Genomic DNA, 12,542 nt, shown 5'->3' with positions numbered 1-12,542 from the left:
GAATAATTACATTAAAACACTGTGATTGTTTAATAAATGTTTTATTATACTTAACAATGCTAATTTGCTAGAATAAAGAAGCACACCAAAGGGGAAGTCAAAGGCCATGTGAAAGTAATTTTAATTGTCACAGAATTGACATATTCAGCACACTAAAAAGCAAGTAAAGCCCCACATTCTCTTTTTGTTCCACAACCATTTAATTTATATGACATTTCATAATCCTCATGCAAAAAGCAGTCATTACAAACATAGGACACTCAAGTTAAAACATAGCCAAGCACACAACCGTAAGCAAGAAAATTTTGCCATGCATAAAATAGCAGTCATAGGGAAAGGAGAAAAACAAAAAGGACTGAGCGTCATGTGTTGATTTCAATAATATAAACAGTGGAGAAGCAGGCATTAAATCTAAGCACGCTTCATAGGAAATGATTGTTAAACATTTTGAGAAAAGTTTCTAAGTCTTTCCAGTAATTTCTGTGCATTACGTTTGTAATTCAAAACTACCATCGAAACCCTCAAAGAATGAAAAACACTACCCCAGAAAACAGAAGGGAAAAACGTGAGATATAATGTAGTTAATGTTTTATCAGCTCAGAGAGACATCCTTGAAAAATAAAATAACTGGCAGAGATCAAGGAGCCCTGGTGGCTCAGGGGTTAAGAGCTATGGCTGCTAACCAAAAGACTGGCAGTTTGAATCCACCAGCTGCTCCTTGGAAACCCTACGGGCCAGTTCTACTCTGCCCTGTAGGGTTACTATGAGTCCGAATAGATTCAACAGCAGTGGGTTTTTTTTGTTTTGCTCTGTTTTTGGTTTGTTGGTTTAGCATAGAGCAAAAGACTGGAAATGTAGACATTGATGACATAATCAAAGGGACCCACTGACTCCCTCAACAGTAAATGTCATGGTTTCAAGGACATTCCAAATACAGACTGGGAAACTATATACAATAAATAAAGTAATATCATTTTATATTCATGCCTGCAAGCAATCATTCCATTAAGAGAAAATTTAGAAGAAAGTAATAGTTTATGTTAATTGACTCAGTTGCATGTTTACAAAAACCTACTTTTCTTGAATATGACCTGGTAAAAATGCAAAAGCACCCTTGGGATTATTTGATAGTTATGTAACAATGTTGCTATATTCCTGAAAAATATAAATATTTTAAATTTAAATTTAAAAATCACTGCATCAGGATACTGTATTGGAAATATTTCTGATTTTAAAACACCACGTAAAATAGTGGACTTAGAATATTATATTTTCAAGGTTTTTATTTTTCAATAATTGCCTAAAGTAGTAAATTAATAGGTTTCAACAAATATGTTTTCTTGCATTTCTATTTTCAAGGATGTTATATAGAAATTATGGTTTTACTTATTGGTTAGCAAGACAGAATAAGTGCAGTAGTAGTTCTTATTTATTGATGCCAAAACAACTATCTACTTTCCGGTTAAATCACTTAATCTGCTTGGTTCTTGGCAATATTAAGACACGAAAGTGAGCTCAAAATTTTTTTGCTGAATCATCAGTTTACTAATATTTGGATAAAAAGGCCCATGTAAATTCTATCACAATCAAATTAAATCACTGCCTTCATTTTGCAAAGGTTGTATATCTCTTGGACAATTCAGATAGAAGTGTCTTTCTTTTCCCCCTAGATTACCCATGACAATTTACATGACATCTTTGGGAAATCATTCAGGTTCTACAGCAACTGAGCCAGTAGTTTTACATATTTTACATTCCTACAGAATTGTTAGCTCCTTGGTCTACAGCAGATGCTACAGCAAAATACATTTTATTAAAACATGATCTCCCATTTCTTCGCAACAGGACATAATTCTCTGTTTCTATTTGACTCTGAAAGGAACCTGGTGGCACAGTGGTTAAAGCCCTCAGCTGCTAACCAAAAGGTTGAGGGCTCGAACCCAGCAGATCTGCAGGAGAAAGATGTGGTAGTCGGCTTCTGTAAAGATTCACAGCCTTGGAAACCCTATAATGCAGTTCTACTTTGTCCAATAGGGTCACTATGAGTCGATGACAGTGGGATTTGACTCGGAATCTGCATAAATATAGAGACCATGGAAATGATACTGCATATAAAACCAGTTACCATCAAGTTGATTCCGACTCATGTGGCAATCCCATATGTGTCACAGTAGAAATGTGATCCATAGGATTTTCAGTGGCTGTTTTTTGGGAAATGAATCCCGAGGCCTTTCTCCCAGGTGACTCTGGGTGGACTTGAACCTTCAACTTTTCAATTCGCAGCCTAGCTCATTAACCATTTGCACTACAAACTCCTTATAAACTAAAAAGTTTTTCTATGGGTGGAATGGTTGGGCCAGCTGTTCGTGACTTTAGCTGTTATTCCCTTGCCTATTCAAGAAGTTGCACGCCTCTTAACTGATAGGGGGTAATGATTACATACATGCATTGCATAGGACTTCTTTTACTGTAGTGCCTGTGAAGAGTTAGAAACACATACAGGTATTCAGTACCACAGACTTCAGAACCGGAAGTGTGTAAGAATATCATTATCCTAGAGGAAGATTAAGTAGAAAGTTCTCCCAACTAAAGAATTTCACTTATTGAATACTAAGTAAAACTTTATTACAGATGATATTAAATTGCTCCCACAGGGTGGGGTCCAGCACTTTTTAAGTGATTCCAGCATAACTGGGTTTTCTTAAACATCAAAGAGTTTTCTACACATCTGATTTTTAAAGGTTCCCTGGGAAGAGGAGGGCTGATAACAGTTTCTGGCAAAACCGATTAGAACAAGAAGGAAACGGATTTCCTTTATCTCTTACACCTAAAGGCACTGAGAATAAATATCTGAAAGGGTCCAAGGTTGAAAATTGAGAGACTCGACATTGGTTTCTCTCAAGAAGCCTCAGTAGAGTAAATACATACTTGCGGATTACAGAAACAGATCCCTCCGTGATCTCAAGATTCCTTATTCTCTTCTAGAAGCGAAACAACTCACGGCCTTGAGCTCCTTTCTTTCCTAGGACATCGGCAACTCTGCTCATTCTTTCTTTATTCTAAACTGTTACAACAGATGTAACCTCCGAAGTTAAAACATTTTAAATATAAAGAAAATACTGTAAGAAGTAATTAGTGCTAATTTTCGTATAAAAATTAAAACTAGACAACCAAATTTTAGAGGCCACATATACCTGGAAATCGAGCCACGTGATTTCCCCAAAAGGTTGGGTATTTATCTTTCGAACAGAAATAATAGTTGTTTACAGCATTCCAGCCACAGCCTATGCTTCTTTCAAACTATATGTATTGCACTTTCAATACTAGCAGTTTAAATGAGTGTCTTAAAGCACCAAAACATAAAGCGAATGAGACCTCTAAAACCTGAGTGTAGAAATGATTTATCCTACCTTGAAACTCTGTAGGGTCTGTTCTCCCTGAGGAACGTGCACATAACTCTCATTAAAGTTAATAGGGAAGGAGACCTCATGTCGTTTTCAAAGGGAGTGAGAGTAATTACTATATTTCATATCTCCTATAGGCAATAAATAGATTCAGTGCTGAAACAACACGACTACCCAAGGTAAACAGAACTCCTAACCATGAACTTTGAACTCATGTAATCCCAAAATAGTTTCTTTGCCATTAGCCTAAACATAATTCAAAGTATTAGCCTTTACAAAGAACATAGGCTACATTCTTATGTTTCAGAATCTGACCATGATTTTTTTTTTTAAAGGAATAAAAATATCAGCATTTCCCTGTAGTTAACAGGAGAATAATTATGAGCCCTGAAATAATTACAATCCACCCATATTAATGCTGCCTTTTATCATTCTCTTTGATGAAGGACTAATATATTTTAGTCTCAAATACATTAGAAGTGATTATAAATTCCTTCATTACAGGTTCCATTCAGCAGAAATTATCTGTACTTTGTGTCACACATATCTGTAAAAGGCAAGTAGGTTGAGGGTATTATTAGCTCCTGACTTAGAAAGTTGGCGATGAGAAATATATCCTCTCAGGAACAAGTCTTTGAAATTCTCAGAATTATTTAAAGCTCCTGGCTCCAATGGGAGCACTGGTGGCAGTGGTTAAGAGCTTGGCTGCTAACCAAAAGATCAGCAGTTCCAATCTACCTTGGAAACATTATGCGGCAGTTCTACTCTGTCCTGTAGGGTCACTATGAGTCGGAATTGCCTGATGGTAATGACTTTGGTTTGGTTTTGGCTTCAGTAAGCCCCACCATGATTGTTGGAAAGTCCTGGCTAATGACCTGCTCTCCTCCTTGCCCTTCCTCTTTACCCAGCAGCCTTTGAGGTAAACTGATTCAAGAATACATAAGGCCATTTTCACAGAATGGGAACATTTAAAGGATTTTGCTATTGTTGTTCTTGAGCAATTGGACACAGGGTAAATATTTTCAGGGATGTATTCTCTTGGGACAAAATTTAGTTTATAAAACTTGGATCGAGAATATGAAAAATTCAACTATGTCTGTTCCTTATAGAGAAAAATTCCAGAATTCAAGACATTTTAAATAACAACAGTATATTATTTTGATTACTTTTCCAAATTGATGAACATTAAAATACCCTGACTTTAAGATTTTAGATGTTAAGACAATTGGTTTCATTGCAAAGCCACTGAATTTTTCTCACTGAAATTTTATTGACATTTGTATAACTGGAATATACATCTCTTGAGACTATAGAAACAAGTGAAAGTGACTGATGTGGACTAGTACTCAGTAACCTGACATCGTTATATTTAATTAACTAAAATTTATCACACTTCTTAAACTATCGATTATACATACAACCAGATATAAAGAAATCATAACTGCAAAACAATTTTCTTCCCAAATTATTGAGAAATTTTTCAATAAAAAAGACATAATCTAAATTATACTAAAATAAAAATATAATGCAAACCACTGCCATGAGATAGTAGAAGTAGACTCTGGAACCACTGATAGTTTTCAAAAGAATCCATATCTGTGCAAATCTCTGGGGTGACACTCTGCCATCATGATGTCTGGGAGTCTTTTAGGGTGAGCTGTCAGTTTAGGGGAGTGACTCGTATGTGCTCATGCCACGGAAGGGGTCAGCTTCCAAGGGTATGAAAACAGCAGACACGATCTATGTTTATCTTTGTGTTGGAAGAAAACACCTACATGCACACAAATTACATTCCCTCAGATAGTTCTTCAGAGACAGGACACATCTAAAAACATGATTTTTAAGAAAAACTGAAATCTGATGTTAAAGACAGGAAAAGGAGAAAGAGAAAACTTCTCTGGTCCAGTACAGTGAGTAGAGCTCTTATATATTTATAAAAAACAAGTTTTCCTTCATAAAATTACCTTGATTACAACACTTTGAAGTCAAAAGCAAACCTGTTTAGAATAAAAGTGATAGGATCTGGGCAAAAAACAATAATAATAATTACTAGATAAAAAGTAAATAAAATCAGTTAATTCCTTCCTTGAGCATAACCAAATTTGCTCAGGCTCTTTTTTTTTTTTAACACTATATGTGTTTTTTTTGTTTTTTTTTTTTTAATTCAGATGCAGTATTCTTATAACATAGAGAATCTCCAAATAATGATTAAACCCTTTACGCTTTGTGAAGACATGATCTTCATTGCCATTATTTTGGAGAAGTTATACAGAGGTAAAAAAAAAAAAAAAAAAATTTTTTTTTATACACAGGTTATCCAAAGATGCACCTACAGCAGGAGGCTGGTGAAGACACAAGCTTCACCAATGCCCAGAGATGCCTTAGTAAGGGTTGAGGATTGAGAAGGCATCAATAGCCCAACCTCTCTAACGGGGCTGTTGTATTCAGTGATTCAGTCATTCAACAAACATATACTATGCTAGATGCTCAGGCTACATAGTGAGCAAAACAAGCAAGGCTCCTGCCCTCATAAAAATTAAATTTTTTAGAGGAAAGAAACATTAAACAAATAATCAAAGAGATAAACATATACTTATGAATTGTGATGAGTGTTAAGGAAGGGACGTTTTAGTGCTAAGAGAGGTTATACTAGTAGACCCGGCTGAACCTGGGAAGGCTTCACTGAATAAGTACAGTGTGACCTGAGGTCTGAAGGATGGTTTAGCACTAAGCAGGCACAGAGGCTGGGGATGGAGAAGTAGGATGGTGTTACGGATTGAATTGTGTCCCCAGAAAAGAGATGCTGAAGTCCTAACCCTTGTACCTGTGAATGTGACCTTATTTGGAAATAAGATCTTTCTCTGAAGATGTTATCAGTTAAGAAAGTTATGCTGGAGTAGGGTGGGTCCTGGTTTTTTCTGAGCGGTGTCTTATAAAAGGGGAGAACAGACATGGAAGTAAAGTCACACAGGGGAAAGGCAGAACCCACATGAAGATGTATCTAAAAGCCAAGGAATGCCAAGACATCTAGGGCTACCAGAAACTGGACAAAGTATGGTCATTCCCTAGAGTGGATAGAGAGAGCATGAGCCTGCCAAAGCCTAGACTTCCAACCTACATAACGGTAAGACAACACATTCCTGTTCTTTAAAACCACCCATGTTGTGGTATTTTGTTACAGCAGTGCTACGAAACTAAGACAGGAGGGAAGAAGAGTCTAGTCAGAAGAAATATTATATAAGAGGCCCTAAAAGAAGATCAAACCTGGAAATCAGTGATGCCGGCATACAAGGAATAGAACAGAGAGGGGTGGGGTGTGAGGATGGAGAGCCAACGGGCATCAATCCGAGCACGCAGCGCCTCTAGCCTGGGGATTTTTGTCTTAATCCTGAAAGCAATGGGAAGCCACTTAAAGGGTTTAAGCACACACTGATAACACCACCCTTTCTGAAACTTAAACAGAAAATCAGAAAAAGGCAAGGTTCTTCTAAGAAATGTGGCAAAGAATATTTTATACAGAGGCCTGCATTATGTTCTCACCAGCTTTATTAGACTGGAATTAAATGTTGGACTAGGGGCCTGCAATGCTTGATTCTATTTTGTTTACAAATAAAATTAATATTGCTGAAAGGTAAAATCAAAAACTCTAGAACATCTGAAATTTTATAAATATTTTGGGATGCTATTAAACACATATATAAACATAAATTCACTTTGCCTAAGAATTAGCATAGCTTATTATATTTATATAAAGATAGAATATTATACCAGCTACTTCTGTTTGGATGTCTCACTAGCATCTCAGTGCAGGAAGGCTGCCCATCATGACCACCTCCAGAGCCAGTTTTACCTCCAATGTGGGTTTTTCTTTCAGAGATACAACTCTTCTCAGTTTCCAGACTCTAAAACAGAGAGTAATGTTCAATCATTCCCTCTTTATCCTGTTATTACCCAGACTTCAGTTTTCCCAGAGAAATCCCATTCCTGTCACTCTCAAAATATCCTCTATTTTCAGCCTCATCCTTGGTCATCATTATTGCTCCCTTCAATTATTACTGTAGCCTCTTGGCCCTGGGAGCCTCAGTAGCACAGTGGGTGACAGCTCAGCTACTAATCAAAAATTAGGCAGTTCAAATCCACCAGCCACTCCTTGGAAATCCTATGGGGCAGTTCTATAGGGTCATATAGGGTCACTATGAGTTGGAATCAACTTGACAGCCACCAGTTTGGTCTTTTTGGTTTCTTGGCCCTATCATCATCCAAACTCTAGGCTCTCTTCTAAGCCATTTTGTATATCACAGATTTGAAGTTGTAAAGGGTAATAGTGGCAAAACAAAGAGAGACAATTTAATTGTCATAAATTATCACCAGCTAAACTGTACCCCCATTCACCTCCTTCTAAGACTAAAGTTGCACGCACTCCAAAGGAACAGGAACTCAAAAGCATATGCAGCTGAACCTAGATGTGGTGAATCTTACGGTGACAGTTTTAAATAGCTGTAACATGACAGATGAAAACTAAATATGGGCTAACATTAGTTTTGATGTTTTAGAAATTTCTGAGCAAAAATAAGATATTTTATATTCAAAATGAAAACAAGTCATTTAGAATATTTTTTACAATGTGGTACAGTAGATTAATTTTCTTTAAACTCTGCTTTCATTGTTTCATTACTCTGTTTAAAGGTCTTTGCTACCTCCCTAAACCTCATTGTCTTAGACAAAACGCCCCTTCTGACACATAACACTGTCCTTACTCTATCCAGATTTTGTCTGTAAGTTCCACTGCTTCTAAAATATATTAATTTCTATTGTATCTTCTCACTGTTGTACAAAAAAGTGACCTTACACTCTGACCTTGTGTGTTTTGTCCCATATAGGTGATTTCTTAAAGTTTTAGTTATAAACAAACAATTATAAATGGAGAAGAGGGAAGGTATCAGCTTGGATGATTGAAAAGATTTTCTTCTACAATACTGTGTACATTTTTTTTTTCACATTGAAAATGAGAGTATTACTGTGTGTTTTAACCTAAAATGCTGTCTTCAGGATATGAATGAGAGGTAATTTTACCCTGTTCAACAAGATCTGACTGTCAAAATGCTTTAACTCGTCAGCATTACTAAATTATAAATTGAGCCAGTAATGATTTAAGATCTTGGCAAGGCTCGCTTGCTTGCTATAGATCCTGCAATCTGGCTTGTCATCATCTGACCTCCAATTCCTGGGACTTGAGCCAGAAGCTTGCCATATTGTCCACTGATCTGGGGATTCATTGGCCTCCACAGCCCATGAGCCAGTGCCCTGCTGTCTGAACTGCTCATCTTGGGTTTGTCAGCCCCTGCAACTACGTGACTCAGAAGAAGCCTCCAGCCTGATGTCTGACCCATGGACCTGGGACTTGTCAGCCTCTACAACCACATAAGTCATTTCTTTCAGGTAAATCTCTCTTTCACCCTCTCTATATACACACTTCACTGGTTTTGCTTCTCTAGAGAACCCAGCCTAAAACAATATGTTTGCTAATCCCACAGAGATTTGGGGAGACAATGCTACCCCCTAAAAATATTGCTATGGTAATTAAAAGCATACCCAGAGAAGTTTATTTATGTGTTTTGCCCTTCATCTCTCTACTACCCCAGTGCCTCAAACAAAATCATTAACACACATTCCATACTCACACATAAACTCCCTAGTATAATATGAACTAATGAAAAAGGACTTTAGAATTAAGTAGACCTTGAGTCAAATTCTCACTCAGTCACCTACTCGCTACTTGATCTTGGTAATTTTCTTATCCTCTCTCTTATTTTCTTCAAATGGAAAGCAGGGATAACACACACTTAGCAGAGTTACATAAGGATTCGAGATTAGGAAAGTAGAATACCAAGCACAGTGCCTGATATGTAAAGAGAGTACAATGATAGTAATGATAATTACTGCCAATTGTGAATCTGTTAAAATGTAATAATACCTAATGAATAAACAGGACAACTATTTCCATCAAGCTTATATATTTGACTCAGCCCACACTGTTTAATTTGTAGATACATTTCATTACAATTTGATATTCCTGCATTTTCTCCACATAATCTATGACCAAATGTTATAGCCAAAAAAATAATAATAATAATTAAAGTATTTCACATCAAGTTGGAAAGTTTTGAGAAAAAAAAATTTACCCTGCAAAAGAAAAATTTTTCTCAGAAGGACATAGCCTGCAAGCTTCATTTATTCTACAACTACAAAGCATCCTAGAAGATGTGTAGCAGTAGTTGACTATGTAAATGTTACTTGCCACAAATGACCACAAGAAAGGTTAGGTTGAAGCACCCCTTTCCCCAAGAGCAGTTTCCCTTTTAGCCACATATGGCCCTACATTTTGACAATGACAATCTGGTAGAAAGAGCTTTTCTGAATGTGTAACCAACGTAAGTACAATATAATAACTAAAATCCCCCATGTGTTTGTCAGTTTGTCGTATTTTGGGGCCTTGTGTGTTGCTGTGATGCTGGAAGCTATGCCACCGGTATTCACATACCAGCAGGGTCACCCACGGAGGACAGGTTTCAGCTGAGCTTCCAGACTAAGACAGACTAGGAAGAAGGACCCGGCAGTCTACTTCTGAAAAGCATTAGCCAGTGAAAACCTTACGAATAGCAGCAGAACACTGTCTGATATAGTGCTGGAAGATGAGCCCCCCCAAGTTGGAAGGCACTCAAAAGAAGACTGGGAAAGAGCTGCCTCCTCAAAGTAGAGTCAACCTTAATGACGTGGGCAGAGTAAATCTTTCGGTACCTTCATTTGTTGATGTGGCACAACTCAAAATGAGAAAAAACAGCTGCAAACATCCATTAAAAATTGGAACCTGGAATGTATGAAGTATGAATCTAGGAAAACTGGAAATCGTCAAAAATGAAATGGAACGCATAAACATCAATATCCTAGGCATTAGTGAGCTGAAATGGACTGGTATTGGCCATTTTAAATAGGACATTCATGTAGTCTGCTATGCTGGGAATGACAACTCGAAGAGGTATGGTGTTGCATTTGTCAAAAAGAAAATTTCAAGATCTATCCTGACTACAATGCTGTCAGTGATAGGATAATATCCATACGCCTACAAGGAAGACCAGTTAATACGACCATTATTCAAATTTACGCACCAACCACTAGGGCCAAAGATGAAGAAATAGAAGATTTTCATCAGCTGCTACAGTCTGAAATTGATGGAACATGCAATCAAATGCATTGATAATCACTGGTGACTGGAATGCAAAAGTTGGAAACAAAGAAGAAGGATCAGTAGTTGGAAAATAGGGCCTTGGTGATAGAAACAATGCTGGAGATCAAATGATAGAATTTTGCAAGACCAACGACTTCTTCATTGCAAATACCTTCTTTCACCAACATAAATGGCGACTATACACATGGTTCTCGCCAGATGGAACACACAGAAATCAAATTGACTACATCTGTGGAAAGAGATGATGGAAAAGCTCAATATCATCAGTCAAAACAAGGCCAGGGGCTGACTGCGGAACAGACCATCAATTGCTCATATGCAAGTTCAAGCTGAAACTGAAGAAAATCTCAGCAAGTCCACGAGAGCCAAAATATGACCTTGAGTATATCCCACCTGAATTTAGAGACCATCTCAAGAATAGATTTGACACATTGAACACTAGCTACTGAAGACCAGACGAATTGTGGAATGACACCAAGGACATCATCCATGAAGAACGCAAGAGGTCACTGAAAAGACAGAAAAGAAAGAAAAGACCAAGGTGGATGTCAGAGGAGACTCTGAAACTTGCTCTTGAGCAGTGAGCAGCTAAAGCAAAAGGAAGAATTGATGAAGTGAAAGTACTGAACAGAAGATTTCAAAGGGCCTCCTGAGAAAACAAAATAAAGTATTATAATGACATGTGCAAAGAGCTGGAGATAGAAAACCGAAAGAGAGAAACACGATCAGCGTTTCTCAAGCTGAAAGAACTGAAGAAAAAATTCAAGCCCCGAGTTGCAATAGTGAAGGATTCCATGGGGAAAATATTAAACGATGCAGGAAGCATCAAAAGAAGATGGAAGGAATACACAGTCATTATACCAAAAAGAATTAGTCGATATTCAACCATTTCAAGAGGTGGCATATGATCAGGAACTGATGGTACTGAAGGAAGAAGTCCAAGCTGCTCTGAAGGCATTGGCGAAAAACAAGGCTCAATAGATAGAATATCTATTGAGATGTTTCAACAAACAGATGCAGCGCTGGAGGTGCTCACTCATCTATGCCAAGAATTATGGAAGACAGCTTCCTGGCCAACTGATTGGAAGAGATCCATATTTACGCCTATTCCCAAGAAAGGTGATCCAACCAAATGTGGAAATTATAGAACAATATCATTAATATCACACGCAAGCAAAATTCTGCTGAAGATCATTCAAAAATGGCTGCAGCAGTATATCAACAGGGAACTGCCAGAAATTCAGGCTGGTTTCAGAAGAGGACGTGGAACCAGGGATATCATTGCTGATGTCAGATGGATCCTGGCTGAAAGCAGAGAATACCAGAAGGATGTTTACCTGTGTTTTATTGATTATGCAAAGGCATTTGACTGTGTGGATCATAACAAACTATGGATAACACTGCGAAGAATGGGAATTCCAGAACACTTAATTGTGCTCATGAGGAACCTTTACATAGATCAAGAGGCAGTTGTTTGGACAGAACAAGGGGATACTGATTGGTTTAAAGTCAGGAAACGTGTGCATCAGGGTTGTATTCTTTCACCATACCTATTTAATCTGTATCCTGAGCAAATAATCCGAGAAGCTGGACTACATGAAAAAGAACGGGGCATCGGGATTGGAGGAAGACTTATTAACAACCTGCATTATGCAGATGACACAACCTTGCTTGCTGAAAGTGAAGAGGACTTGAAGCACTTACTAATGAAGATCAAAGACCACAGCCTTCAGTACGGATTGCACCTCAATACAAAGAAAACAAAAATCTTCACAACTGGACCAATAAGCAACATCACGATAAACGGAGAAAAGATTGAAGTTGTCACGGATTTCATTTTACTTGGATCCATAATCAACAGCCATGGAAGCAGCAGTCAAGATATCAAAAGA

At 37.5% G+C, this 12,542-nt stretch overlaps 1 protein-coding gene across 7 annotated transcripts in view; it reads right to left on the bottom strand.

The window, feature by feature from the left end:
* Positions 1-12,542, bottom strand: part of NLGN1 (neuroligin 1) — an 829,224-nt gene that overhangs the window by 559,754 nt on the left and 256,928 nt on the right. The window lies entirely within an intron of this gene.

Source organism: Loxodonta africana, chromosome 23, assembly GCF_030014295.1.
Source record: "Loxodonta africana isolate mLoxAfr1 chromosome 23, mLoxAfr1.hap2, whole genome shotgun sequence".
In the NCBI taxonomy this organism is placed as follows: Eukaryota; Metazoa; Chordata; class Mammalia; order Proboscidea; family Elephantidae; genus Loxodonta; species Loxodonta africana.
The sequence above is the reverse complement of the archived record's forward strand: the minus strand, read 5'-3'. Positions and strand labels throughout refer to the sequence as shown.